Source organism: Lissotriton vulgaris, unplaced genomic scaffold, assembly GCF_964263255.1.
Source record: "Lissotriton vulgaris unplaced genomic scaffold, aLisVul1.2 SCAFFOLD_2887, whole genome shotgun sequence".
Lineage (NCBI taxonomy): Eukaryota > Metazoa > Chordata > Amphibia > Caudata > Salamandridae > Lissotriton > Lissotriton vulgaris.
Window position 1 is genome coordinate 18317 of NW_028245423.1, and position 15548 is coordinate 33864.

The following is a 15548-nucleotide window of genomic DNA, read 5'->3' on the forward strand; positions in this document are numbered from 1 at the left end:
CTCACACAATGCGATAGGGTGGTGTGCCATGGGCGTTACAATGGGTGCTCCCACATAACACCCAAGGCATTTGACACATTTCCAGATGTACAACATGCTGTAAACCTGGGAATGCCTCTAAAGCCTAGCCTCCCCAGGGGTGGAATGAGTGTTGTTTTTATGAAGGAAGGTGTCCCCCCTCCACAAAAAAAAAACCTGCACAAGGCAGCTATTTGAGCACCAGCGTAGTAAAAGAAGACAGGAATGAGCCTTATCTCATAGATACAATGCATTCCATCCCTTTTTTTGACAAAGGGAAGTGCAGCAGGATGGCTTGCGGCACTGTGCTACACCAAAAATAAGGTAATTAGGCCCACAGTTCCTTTGCCAAGCCTTACTGCTATCAACCACAGCTGCCCAGGGTTGAGCTAAGGTTGAGTAAATGACACTCAACAGACCCAAGATGGTATCTGCGAGCATACTCCACGATAAGGCCCCACAACCATAGCATATAGTACACCCAGACCCTCACAGTCACCATATGTATATGTTGTTTTAATAATACTGAAAAATGATATGTTTGGTACATTTTTATTTTTGTGCTTGTGCTATATGTTAACGTTAGGGTGCTTTTGGCTTGCGATATTCTATTTTAAACTTAAAATTCCCTTATGGCAATTATTTGTATTGGTAAATTTATGGGCAAACGCTTCATGACTGCAGGATTACCACTTAACCCAGAATAGCAGATTTATATTTTCCATTCAGTAAATTTAAGTATCTTTCACCATACCGATTTTTTGGATGCAATTTTATTGTTAGGTATTTTCGCATGCAACGAATTCACATGGGGACTTCTGAGGGTCTATGTCCTGGCCTAATAGCACTGTACTGTAAAATAGGTGAGCACACAAATAGAAACATACAGCAGTAAAGAAGACCAGCTTTTTGGGAAATCAAAGTTATCCACCGTGTAAAGAGAATACCTAATTTTGTCCCAGAAACCACCTGATCTCGGTTACAGAAACAGACACATCGCATGCAGAAAAAATAAGCACACCACAGAAAACAAAAAACGAACTGTATTAATGTTTCATGTTGCTACCAGCTTTAGCTAGTGCTACAAAATAAAATAAAATAATTACACCACCCCAAACATATTGACTTTCTCACTACTTGTTTTGTTCTTTATTAGTTTTCACCAAATACTTTTATTAAACACCGGCGCACTCATCTTTCTTCAGGCGTTGGTGATTACAGATGAAGTGACACAAACAGCTAAGGATATAAACAAAATAAATAAAAAAACACTAAGCATTCGGGTCTTGGAAATTTGGGTTAGCAATGCAAGAAAGTTCAAAACAATTTCTTTGTGTCTTGCTACATGTTGCGCTTTTGACCTTCTGGCAGGAAAATGATGTTCCAGACTGAATTACAAAATGTATGCCCACTGCGGCGCATGCACAAATTAACAATACTGACATTACAAACAACAAACAGCATATGTGCTTAGCAGGTCAATCAAAGCACTGTAGCGGAGAATCGTATTAATAATATAAATTGTTTTTCTTATCACCAGTATAATAGAAATTGCAACAATAATATAACAAACCATTGAGAACAGCGTGCAGGCAGGTAAATCAATAATTCAAAAGGACGAACAACTTCTAACATTTTGCTAAGGATTGAAAATGTGAATGAAAAATAATGTAAACTGAACTTATTATAATAAAAGCTCTGTGAGATCACATTTGACTGAGCATTAGCTATACACCAGTTCCTCAAAATTGCTTATTTGCCTCACTAGGAAATATTCCACGCCATTAAGTGTTTCAGAGATGTTTGAATGCTTCTCATTTGGAACAAGAATAAATGACTAAGCCTTTGCAACATGCAGGAAAAACAGCATGAAATAGAACCTAATGAGAACTCTAGCTGATTCACAACCAGTAATGGGTAGATTTTTAGTGCCTACATTAGCATTTGGGCAGGCGAGTGACTGATGCACTTGTAGCACAGAACAGCCGTCACATTTCGAACACAGTACCTGTCCTATGAACTTTAAACAAGGGCAATGGTTTACATTCCAGATGGCAAGTTCCACTGTGTTCCTCCATCAGCATAAAGATCAACAGTCAATTTGTTCCATGTCATGAGGTTTACATTTATCAAAATCCTGCTTTTTCAGGTAACTACAACACGCATTCTGAGCTTGTCCCATGCTTACAATGGTAAAAGGAAAACTGTGTTCCAGATTTACAAAGGTTTTGCATGCATAGGTTTGTAACAAAATGTAATGCAACATAGCAAAATGTCCTGCCTTGCAACACTTGTGTCAGGGATACGTTCGCTGGGTGGTGCATGTGCACTCCCATTCCCATGCATCCACCAACTGGCTTCGATCCATTCCATATCTACAAAGACTTGTAGACCTGGATATACACCAAAACCCTGTGCCTAGTTGAGGCTGGTGTAACGAGGACAAACATCTTTGGGGCATTTTCTCAAGGAGCTATCGCTGCGTTATTGGCACTTTATCACAGCCAAAGTTGCGAAAAAACTAAAGCCCTATTCACAAGCAGGTGATAACAGCCCATTTCACCAGTTTACCCACAATATCAGCCACAAAAAACATTGCCACAGATGGCCCAGGCAACTATCGCTAATGAGATGTAGAGTAGGCGTTCCTGTGCCATAAGCCACGACAATATCACTCCGCAACATTCTCAACGACCAGCCAGATCTGTGAAAAGACCACAAAACATGCGATAAGGTGCGTTAACTTAATACCTGCTCCGACCTGGTGGCAAGTCGGACGACAGACTGCACCACAAAAGGGAGCCCAGCCCAGAGCTACACCTGGAAGGGCAACAGATGCCATAGAATGTAAATGTAAATGTATTTGAGCTTATATAGCGCACAGCTACCCACAAAGGGTTTCCCGGCGCTTGCTTAGGGGACCCGTCCTGGTATTCCCCTGTGAGATAACCCCGGCAGGGTATCCACAAGGTGAAAGCCAGACATCCCCCCGCGAGGGGCCGTTGTGGAGATTAAGCAAGCTGTTGCCCAGAGTCGCAGAGTGTGCACCCGTGAGACGAGAAGGCACCGGAGCGAGAATTATCGAGTCCGTGGAACTTTTGAGCCCAAGACCCGCCGAGGCGGGGAATTGAACCCTGGTCCAGGGCCGATCTCAGCTTCCGGGTCTGCCGCCTCTAACCCCTGAGCCACACTTCTCCACAGAACCACTGATCATGCAGCCCGGACACCCCGGAGGGCCACAACACCCACTGCCACCACCCCCAGGACCACAACACCCCCCGGGAGCCCCACCGCCCCCCCAGAACAACACTGAGGCAGTGCAGGGAAAGACAGCGACCCCCTGAAAATGCACCAACCTCACACAACCAACACCAGAGAATGACATTACACACCCCACGCTCAAAGGGACAACCAACATCCCACCTCAGACAAAGCTGCTGGCTGTCCTGAACCTGTTGGCCTCTGGTACCTTCCAACCAGCAACTGCCAGAATCAGAGGAGTCCTATCAAAGTTCCTCAAGTCCAAATAGGGAAATATACATCTAGGCACAGTGCCTTGCGGGGTTCCGCACGGCTCTGCAATGACCCCCCTGCGTTTTAATATCTATCTCCAGCCTCTGATAGGATCATTGGCCAAACTGGACTGTCATGTATACAACTATGCCGATGACACCCAGCTAATCATTCGCATTGATAATTCCCCCCAGGTACAGCTTAAGGTACAGAACATCCTTCTGTTTACCAAAAACTGGATGACCTTGAATTTACTCAAAGTAAACCCGGACAATAGAGACTTTATTTCGGTTTTGATTCAAACCATAAAAGTACATACACAACAAAGCAGTTAAAAAATTCAATATATAAAAATAAACGGTAAGGTGAAGGAATTACAAGGGTCAGTTATTCACGTACAATAAATAAGTTCATGAGATATATAAATCATCAAAAAGGACCATCACTGATCCAAACTGTTTCTCAGTTTTATACATAGCTTTAAAAATTCAGTAACTTGAAGAATACTGTCCTTACGCAGAAGTTGTAAGTACATAAGGGCTGGTCTGATCTGATTAAAATTTAGTTTTTTTAAAAGAGCAACCAGATAGCGTTTGTGTGGGTATTCATAAAATCTACATAAATATATAAAATGCAGCATATCCTGTCAAGACTTTCCGTCGCAGCTACAGGGCGCTGCAGATTTGTTAAAAATGTCACTTTTTGGTCTAATCAGCAGATGATGATACAGATTTAACCTGAACCTAGTTAACAAAAATTTCTTGTGTGAGGACAGTGAGCCAGTCACATATGGCTCTAATAATTCACATATTTTAAGCATAATAGATTTTCTTACAGTTAGTTTTTGAAGCTCCACACCTTCCCTTTGCAAACTCCTGTCCATAAGAAAGCCTGTTTAATCACCTCCATACCCCCTTTAACAATCCTGCTCGGATGTTCAAACAAATCCAAACGTCCAAGCCTGGAGAAACTAGATTTCAGTTATTTTAACCATGGGGTGACCAGTGCCTTATCCTGAGATAAAAAGTCTTTCATAATCAAATGAGCCAGTGGAATGTCCTCATTTAGCCACAGATTTAGCCAACAAGCCAGTGGGCGTAAAGAAAAGATGTCACTTAAATATTGTGCCCGCAGCTCTTCATGTACTGCAAAGTTAGAGGTTCCAACTGGGACACACAATAGATGCTTCATGAAGTAATTTTCAACAGTCTGTAACTGCTCCCCCTGACATATCCCCACCGTTCACTGCCATAAACAGCAATAGCCACTGATTTCACATTATAAAGTTTCATCATGGCACTGGTAGGTTTTTACCCTAGTTTAGCCGCAAAGTTAAAAATGGAGGCGTTTACCCTAGCCAATTCACCTTTATTCTTGACTAGATGTGGACCCCAGCTAAGTTTATTATCGAAAATAACCCCAAGATACGAGAATGATTTCGATACTGTGATCACTACATCATCTAGCTTAAACAAGAAGTTTCTACTTGGCTGTTGGCCAACTTGCATTATGAATGGTTTAAAGTTGTTGACCAATAGGTCTCTGTCTGACATAAACAGTCTAAAAGCATTGAGTAAAGTTTGGAGTCCCCTCTCAGTTCTAAAGATTAAAACGGCATCATCTGCGTATAGAAGAACAGGAATACCCTGCCTACCAACTCTAGGAAAGTCAGCATGAATATTCTGCAGGACGCTATCTAGGTCTTTAATATAAAAGGTAAAAAGAAAGGGCGCAAGAATGCAACCTTCACGCACACCCTTTCTGATATTAAAATTACTAGTTACGCCCAGATCCTGAGAATACCTTACATTGGCACTAGTATTACTGTGTAGATAAGCAAGGAAGTTAACAATCCCATTATCAACACCCTTTTCCCTCATGGACTGCCAGAGCTTTCACCGTTTAACACAGTCGAATGCAGAGGACAAGTCCATGAAGGCAAGGTGGATTGTACCCCTCTTTGCAACAGTATACTTACTTAGAATTAAGAAGAGATTAAGGCACTGTGTTATAGTGGAACGTCCACCGCAGAAGCCATACTGAGAGATAGACATGATGTTTTTTGTCAGCGCCCAGTCCGACAATCTCTGCCGTAGTATTCTCCCTACTATTTTGACCATAGAATCTATTAATGAAATTGGGCTATAGCACAGTGGGCTACTCCTATCCCCCTTCTTAAAGACCGGAACAATTGTGGAGACCCCCCTTGATTGTGGACAACCAGCTGTTGCAGCCACATTAGAGACCACCTCCATAATGGGTGCCCAGAAGCTAGGATCAGATCTATACAAATCTGGGGAGATCCCATCGGGGCCCGGAGCTTTCCCTGCTGTCAATCCGACTATGCCCTCCAAAATCACACCTCTTTCAAACCTGATGATGCTATCACTATTGCAAGGGGGAAAATTGGGGTTTTCCATCGATGTGCAACTATATAATCTTTTAAAATGGTTTACCCACTCATCCTTAGTTATGCAGCATTCCAGACCATCCCCCGGATCCTGCACCAGGAAAGGTTTCTTTACCAGTGCCCAGAATCTAGAGCTGCACTTCAAGGTATCGGGATCAAGAATCTCAGTCCAAGCCTCTTGTCTTAAAAAGTCCTTGCATGTGGTAATAATAGATTTATATTCTTTCCTACACGCTTGTACAGTCAACTTAACTCTGGGGTTGGTTGCCAGAGCCAGCCTTAAGTTGCGCGCTGCTTTAGAGCAATCCTGGTTAAACCATCTTGGTCCCCTGACTTCTATGTTTTTTGCAGGGGCCGTCAACAACTGAGATACTTTATGCGATAAATTTTGGAAAGCATCCAGTACTCTAGTTGGTTCATTCCCACCTGTGGTAACACTCAGGATTTCATCTGTACAAGTGTCTGTTATATTTTTGTACAGCAGATCAGCATCAATCATAGACCATCTAAGGCGGCGTCTGCCATCAGTTGTGCTGAGCCTACCAGGGACACAATTCCGGGTTTCCTTAACTACCCACGGACCTTTCAACTGAACGGTAAGAGGGTTATAATCACTAAATTCATTATTTTCAATCGAGAAAGAGTCCACAAAGGACTGCATTGGCAATGTGAGTAACACATCGTCAATAAAGGTTCCCCGTCCATGCCCTTTAAAAGTAGGGATATCAAAACACTTGGTAGGGTCCCTCATTTCCATAGCTATTATTAGATTTAGATCATTCAATAAATCATTAAGTAGTTCCCCTTCAACGGTGTGTTCCATATGCATGCCCTGAGAACGTACACAATGCACATCCGAAATACATTTCATCAAGAGATCGCCACAAGGATGAACGTTAAAATCACCCAAAGTCAAGAGGTTATGAATCCATTCTTTCATAAAGGAGCGAATAAAATCATTTAGTGCCAATACTTGGCTGAGAGCTGAACATAAATTTATACCGTTATAAAAATTGACCAGGCCAGCCGAACATTTATCTCCAGTTAATACTAGCCGTTAGAACTCTACGTGTATTACAAGGTAAAGCAACAGAAATAATTGTAACTAATTCCCCCTTTGGCCTACCCCTGTTAGATGGAGATGCCGGGACATAGAATGACTTGTAGCCTTCAAGGAAGCAGTCACATTCAACTGACCAGGTCTCCTGAAGACAAATGGTCTGATATTGCTTAATGAAGCTGATCCAGTTAAAATCTCCCATCTTTGAACCCAAATCCACAATGTTCTAACAGATTACATTGCTGCCATTCCTTACAGCCGCATGAGTCCCTTCATGCCCTTCTTCTACCACATGGTCCTTTTCTTGCCCCACACTCTCCTTGCGTCAATCACACGCCTCCAGGCCAGAGAGCAAATCATATCTGTTCCGAGTGTCCACATTAAAACCATTCCCACATTGGATACCAGCATTATGTCTATTCAGTGTTTCCACATTAGGGTCATTCCATCGGTGGTCATTAACATTATACAGATATGATGTCTTAAGTGCCGGTGTCAAGGACTGAGACTGTGGTCTGAATTTCCTAGGGTCAGAGGGGGCTACATTCAAATGGGCATAAAAATAGCCAAGTGGGCGGACAAAAACACTGTTCGTATTATATACTAGAGAGGCCGCCCTTAGTAGTACTGTTGCCACATGTTGCGGGTGCCTAAAGTTTGCAACAATACAATCCCCACTGGTGGTCTTACTAGACGTCCCAATCCAATTCACCCTACGCATTGATAGGATTTAATCAGAGTATTTAGTTGGAAAACCACAATTTTTACTCAACCACGCAACCGTTTTGTTTTTTAAAGAATCGTGAGACTCCCCATGAGACTGAGCGGAAAAGTCATCAATAGGTGGAACATTTGTTAAAACCACCACATAGGAAGCACAATCAGGTGGCAGGTTAATATAGCGACTTTTCCTTATATGAATAGATTCAGGCCTACCTTCAGACATTACTATGGGTTGTCTATTCTGTTCCGTTACTAATGGTTGAGCAGGTGGAGCAGATTTAGTGGCAGATACTTGGTGGCAGATCTGCTGCACATTCTCTCTCCTAGCACTCTGACCCTTATCTACTGCCTTGGTGGAACCACTGGACCGGTGGCCACATATGCTGACACTAGTCCACCCAGTCTATCCACTTCTAGCGACACAGTGTCCAACTTAGTGGTCAGAGGTCTCAACAGCTCTTACATTTTAGCCTCTATTTTTGCTACTATAGAACTCACAAGTAGGGTAAATTGATCCAAATGTATGAGTGTACCCCCCTCTTTATTACCATCGACAGGACAAGGACCAGGAATAGGGCCATTACGAACTGATCGTGGAGGATCTACTCTTTTTTTACTTTGCTTCCCCCCACGTTTAGATTGCAGTTTTCTACAGGATCTCAAAGGTCCGATTACTGGTAGTGCCTGCTCTGATTCCTCCATAAAAGTATCAGGCAGGACGTCAGATGTCTCCCTGTGTACCTGTACTACTGTAGTTATAGTAGCCCGGTCACTTGTAACAGCACTATTTTCCAATGCAGTGTCCCCCAGGGGAGGCAAATCCTCATCATGTAACAGAGGTAGACTCACTCGGCCCAAAGAGGCCCTTCTCTCATTATTGATTTGGTTCACCTTTTTAACCAAATAGTTATCCATGGTGCCCATACCAGAAGCAGACTTATCTATTTTAGATTTTTACATAACGCAGACTTAACCTTACACAGTGGGAGATGTGAGCGATGGGAAGATAGAAAATACAAAGCACTTTACACAATTAAAGAAATATTTTAAACATAACACCAAAGTCTCACATGAATCGGACAGATATTACTCAGTTCCGAACAGAATCAGGGTCTGTGGCCCAGCCCAGTCTCCTCAGGCCTCTGAGGGCCACAGAGGGCCCGCCATTTGCCTGGGCTTAGCCCGGCAGGTCCCACGCACGTCCCGCGACGCGGGGAGATGAGCGCTGATTTATGCGCCTCCAGGCGTGTCCCTTCCATCTGCTAGAGCTGATGGTCTTTGCAGTCCCTCAGGTTCGCGGCCGTGCTCTGCTGGAATTGAGCAGCGGCAGCGGGGAGAAGACCAGCGATAATTCAATGTCTCTTTGCTGAAGCGCTACGTCGGACGTGAGGCCCCCGCTCCCCCGGGAGATGAGCGCTGATTTATGCGCCCCCAGGCGCGTCCCTTCCGTCGACGGCCTCTGTCCGCTAGGGCTGATGGTCTTTGCAGTCCCTCAGGTTCGGGCCCCCCCCAACAGTGGCCACGCTCTTCTGGAATCGAGCAGCGGCAGCGGGGAGAAGACCGGCGGTAATTCAATGTCCCTTTGCTGAAGCGCTACCTCGGACATGAGGCCCCCGCTCCCCCGGGAGATGAGCGCTGATTTATGCGCCTCCAGGCGCGTCCCTTCCATCAGCGGCTTCCGTCCACTAGGGCTGATGGTCTTTGCAGTCCCTCAGGTTCGTGCCCCCCCCCCCACAGCGGCCGCGCTCTGCTGGAATTGAGCAGCGGCAGCAGGGAGAAGACCGGCAGTAATTCAATGTCCCTTTGCTGAAGCGCTACCTCGGACGTGAGGCCCCCGCTCCCCCGGGAGATGAGCGCTGATTTATGCGCCTCCAGGCGCGTCCCTTCCATCGGCGGCTTCAGTCCGCTAGGGCTGATGTCTTTGCAGTCCCTCAGGTTCGCGCCCCCCCTCCTCAGCGGCCGCGCTCTGCTGGAATCGAGCGGGGAGAAGACCGGCGGCAATTCAATGTCCCTTTGCTGAAGCGCTACCTCAGACATGAGGCCAGACAAGACGGAGGTCCTTGCTGTTGCCACAGGGGCTAATCCCTGGTCTAGCCTCTTTTAGCCACAAGAGCTTGGAACCCCTCCGATTCTGGTGCCAGCGGTAAAGAGCCTGGGCATTAGGTTAGATTCCATGCTAATAATGGATAAGCAGGTAGCTGCGGTAGTGGGAAGTTGCGTGGGATTGATGAGGTACTGCAGAAACTTGTACCCTTTCTGTCATTTGCGACTATTCGTACTGTGGTGGCGGCCTTAATCCTGTCACGCCTGGATTACGGCAATGCAGTATATATAGGACTCCCCGATAAACTTTTGGAGAAACTCCAGGTGGTCTTTAACGATGCAGCACAACTGATTCTTAAATTGCAGAGAAGAACTCACACCACTCCCTTGTTACAACAGCTACACTGGTGCCCTATTAACCCCTTCCATGCTCATGACGAGCTCAGCTCGTCATGCAGTACACTGCTCGTGTGCTCATGACAAGCTGAGCTCGTCATGAACAATGGATTTCAAGGAAGTGCAGCATCCGGGATGAATTGCTGTAGCATTGAAGGTGTTAAGCAGAGTATCAGATTCAAGGGCCTGTGCATTGCCCATATTCCTAAGCATGGAGCGGCACCCAGCTAAATTAAAGACCGTTTGATGCCTCATGTGCCTGGTCGTTGTCGCCGCTCTTCAGAAACACACCTGTTGGCTGGTCCACATTTTACCAGAAAAACCTTGGGGGGACGTGCCTTCTCGGTTGTGATTCCCCAGCTTTGGAATAAGTATGCATGGTGAGGTGGCTCTCCTTCCATTCAGGAAGAAACTTAAGACTATTTTGTTTACTGAGGCTTTTGAATAAGCTTACCCCAAGCTCTGCTCTGTTTGCAAGCATTATGGCACTCCTGGGTTTATGGTTTGTAGCGCTTAGAGACCGTTGGTGATTTGGCGCTTTACAAATATAAATTAACATAACATAACCTGTCCTGGATGCCATCATAAGCTTGGTACCCCAGCACCTATACTTCCCCCACACTGCGCAGGAAAAGCTGGAGACTGAGCAAGGCATCTACGCCATAGCTGCCTTCCCGCACATTGTGGGTGCAACACACTGCACACAGGTACTACTGCTGCCCCCTGGCAACAATGCACACAGTAACCGCAACAAAAAGCACACGTATCCCATCAATGTGCAGGCAGAAGCGGTCCCCTGGGAAATCTCCAACAAAGTCGATGACAACCACCCAGGCTGTGTGCATGAATCCTAGTCCATCAGCAACCAGCGCTACCGGGATGGCACCTAAGGAAATGCACAGCTCGTTGCCAAGTACCAAATGAACACAACACACACCTCAACTCCACAATCAATCAACACACAACACTGGGAATGCACATGTTACAAAGTCAACATGCCAAACAACATGCCCACCCACCAGACACGACAGCACAACTTACTCTGGGAACCTGGGCCAGCCATGTACATGAGCCATCAATGTCATCGCACCTCAGCCACACAATAGCTGAATGTGGGTAGAGGTGGGAACCAGCCATGTGCTAAGGAGGCAAGTGACCCATGAATGAGAAGGTACCCATTGCCAAATGTGGCGTAGATACGATGTCCGCCAGACTGCAGTATGCAGACCACACACATATCCATGTTGACATACACCACTGGACTATGGAGTGTATTGGACAGTGGATGCAACCATGTCACCTCAGCCACGGGGAGACGCGGAAATGTAGCTTGTTACGTCCCTCCCGTAAGCATGAGCGAAATGGGCTGGCCCGGCGTACGCCAGGCCAGCATAGAGGTGTGAATAAAAAGCACATAGCACTGGGCATGGTCCTCTTCCAGAATGCCCAACATTTCTGCTAGGGTGGCACCCCTCAGCCCGCCACAAGGCCAACGCAGTCACCGTGAGTGGTGTGACCTGCGATCCTGTGCTCCTGCAGCACCCCAGGCAACTGGTTCCCAAACTCGACTTGCCCACCTTTGGACACTCAGGCCTCACTGCTCACCTGCCGACACCGGCGTGTGTTGAAGAGGGCCCACCATGTGCTGGTGCAAGCTTCAAGCCCAAGGCATGCGAACCTGGCAACCTGCTACAACCATCACGGCCTCCGCGAGCAAGGCCAGCAGTACTCCTTCCTCGTTGACGTACTCTACTGGCATACATAGAGGACTAGTAGGTCACACATTTGGAACTGAGTCTTGAATACACTATGGCAGAGTACAATATTTATGGCTGATTTGATGTCACTATACTCCCTTTGATGTGGTGCCACCAGGTCTTAGTAGTGCATCACAAATGCACATTTCTGTAGGCTCACGTGGACTATTGCCCTCGGTCTATGCTGCGCTTGAGTTGGTCACACATTTGGAACTGAACATTGATTTTTCAATGGCAGAGTACATTCATGGACACTCTCTGGTTGAACTTTGGTGGCATCTGAATCAATGGATTGGGGGGTTGCCTTCATCCTCATGTAGCTGATACTGAAATGGTGGTGGCAACAAGGCTGTAGCATTCCACTCCTCCATTTGCTGATTCTCAATGGCTTATGCCCTCAGTATCATGCCCTGTGGGACACCTTCCATTGTCCACCTCAACCCTCCGCGACATTCACCTCAGACATCAATGAGGACCCGCTTAGTCTGCGTGGCTCTGCCGCAGTGCATCGCAAGGCACCGCCCCATGGCGGGGTGCCTGTGCCGGCCGCTATGCATCCTGGGTCACTAATTCTGTGCAGCTCAAGTCAGGGACCCTGTCTGATTAAATATTGGATGGCCTCTGAGACAATGACCTTGGAGTCGTCCACGCCATGTGTATGTGGCCCTGTGCTGTCCGCTGCCTCCGGCCTCAACTGCAGCCTACAAGGGCTCACATATCAAATTGAGTCCTGACCGGCCCAGACTCTGCATCACCGCAGGAGACACATGCCACCATCGCCAGTACCAACTTCAACCACCATCTAACAGAGACTAACAGAGCAGCTCACCCCTGTCGTGCATGCCATCATCTGCCTGATACTCTGCTCAGCACTCCGGGTGCCACTAACTCAGTGCACCACGAGTCATTATCCATTACTGTTTTGGTTATGTGCTGGGGCGAGTTCACACAGCAATGTCTCCTCAGGCAGTGTGGTAGACCTGGGACGATGATGGGTAAGATGATGCAGGTGTGACTCCCCCCACTGCAGCTGCATCAGGAATATTCCGAAGGGACCGAATCCTAGACATTTTGTTCACATGTGCGCACTCAGCTCTGGTGCCCCAACATCAGTGCACTGCAACTCACGGACACTTCTGTTTGCTCATTTGGTGGCCTCTTTACTTGCTCCGGCTACACCATAATGCACCACTGCTGTCTCTGTAATGTTGGTGTTTACTGTTTCTGTCTTCATAGTGTTCACTGTTGTATTTGTTGCCAGTACCAACCACTCCGTGAGGGCTGGCTTACATTCACCCCACACACATCCAGCACAGGTGCCACTGTAAATGTGACCCTGCCAATAAAGGGGCCGGGCGCACGTGCCCGTAGCCAGTTCCACAAATTATCTGCCTGGGTCCATGTGGTCATGATGTGTGCATGTAAGCCCTGGGCCCTACAACAATTCATTGTGCTATACACAGCGGACACAGCCATGTCCTCGCGGGCAGTGTGTTAGTGCTTGGACATGTAGCTTTCACGTCAGCCACTCATTACGTGAGGGAGTGTACTGGGCCGTTGTATGGAGGTCCAGCATGGGTGTGTGAATTGTAATTCCAGGCCTCTGGCCATGGTTCAGTACAGGAAATGTGCAAATGCATGTGTCTCTGTTGCAGTGTGGGTCTCCTTTGTGGGGTGCAGGTTTTCCCTGATGGGACTTAGAGACCTCATATGTATTGTTATTCAGCTTCCATGAGCCCTGACCCCACCTGCACCTGTTTAGCCAACTTTTTTCTGCATTCTGACTTCTGGCATTTGTATGCAAAGTATGCCTCAGTGGCGTGTTTGGGCCAGCCGTGCTTGCGGGTGCTTCCTGCTGTGTGGTCTGTGCAGGGGCTGGGTTCTCCTCTATGTAGCTTGTCTTCCCTTGTGGTGGATTGCCTGGGATGTCCATGAGCTGTTGTAGGGTGTCGGTGTCAAAGATGTGGTGGTCCTCTCCAGCATCACTGATGGGTTGTCTGGTCTGGTTTGCTGGAGGTGTTGTTTGTCCCTCTGCAATGTGAAGGGGAGATGCATGTTGACATTGTGTTGACATGTATGTTTGTGCGTTGTTCTTGTTGACATACAGACTGTATGACAATGTACATTGTGACTATTTGGGCGGTGTTGCCAAATTAATGCGGGACAGTGGACTTTTGGACTATGTGACAGATGTGAGGTTGTACACATGCATATGAATCTAATGATTTGCTGCTCTGTTTGGAGTGTTTGGCCTGTTTCTGTGTCGTTGTTGCACTTTGTATAGCATTGTCATGGAATGTGCTGTTATTGCTATGTGTGTGTGCTGCAGTGTGCCACAGGGATCAGGGACATTATCCAGGGTCATTGTGAGTGTGCAGTGTGCTACATATCATTGTGCATGTGTGTCATTGTACCCATCTCTCTCCGTCCCCCCAGTCCCTGGTCATTGCTCACCCTGTTGATGTTGGGTCCGGCCCTCTGGAGCTGTGTCCAGACTCCCACCTCCTTGCACCGTTTCCAAACTGATTACTTTTGCCTCCATTTCCTCTAGCTCCTCCTGTGGTGCAGGACTCCCACCTCCTGTCGCTGTTTCTGCCTTCCTGGTTGCAGTAGGTTTGTGCTTGGTGTAGCTGTTCACATCAAGCCAGCGTCTCTTGCCCTCCTCGACACTCCAACTGCATTCACTTTAGTGTAATTGTGGGTCAGTTGATGGTAGTGTTCTGTCAACTCTGTGCCGCTGATCTGGTTTCCCTGCAGACTGCACCCCGTCTTCATTTCCCTTTCACCTTGGCACTCCCCAACCCCGTTGTTCCTTGCTGGTAGTCTGTGGGGCTTTTGGGGTTCGCGTTGGCCTCTGTGCTCGGTCAGGGTGCATCCATGTTGGATTGTTTCTGGTGTGTTATTTTTGTAGCTTTTATAGTGCATTTTCCTGCCAGACGCACAGGATTTGCAGGCCTGCCGCTGGTTTTCACTGCTTTTTGTATTGCAACTGGCCTCATCGCAACATTGTTTGCTTTCGTGTTTCTCATTTTGCGGCATGGCGATGATTCTATTGCATTCATTTGACGCCTTATCCGGAGACTATTGCACGGTACGGCCGTGTTGTGAATACTTTGTTAACACAGCGTAATTTTCAGGCGATAGACTGCAATGTTGAGGGTTGTGTTAGGTTACTTTTGCGCGTACTGCACCATTTGAGCGCCCTGAAGAAGCCCATGTTTGGGCGAAACACGTTGGCTGTGCATTTATGAAAACCCAGCATTTCTGTAATGAAAGGCACACCAAAGCTACAAACACAACAATGGCTCTTTTTTTCAAAACGTAGACCTTGTATATACTGTCTATACATGTTGCCTCTGGATCACTGAAATATTATCGACGGTCACATTATCGACTTGCTAAAATATCGTTGAAAAATTATCGACGACAAAAATATCGACTTTCTATACTTATTACACAAACTACAAAAATATCGAGTCAAAAATATCGACGCTTTAGAATATCGAGAACATAAATATCGCCTTAATAAATATCGACTACAAATATATCGTTTTACATGAAATTACCCCTAACACTACAAAAATATCGACAACTAAAATATAGACTACTAAAATATCGTTTTCAAAAA

At 46.5% G+C, this 15548-nt stretch overlaps 1 pseudogene; it reads right to left on the minus strand.

The window, feature by feature from the left end:
• Positions 1 to 7326: 7326 nt before the first annotated feature.
• Positions 7327 to 8684, minus strand: LOC147666428 (uncharacterized; annotated as a pseudogene).
• Between the last annotated feature and the right edge of the window lie 6864 nt (positions 8685 to 15548).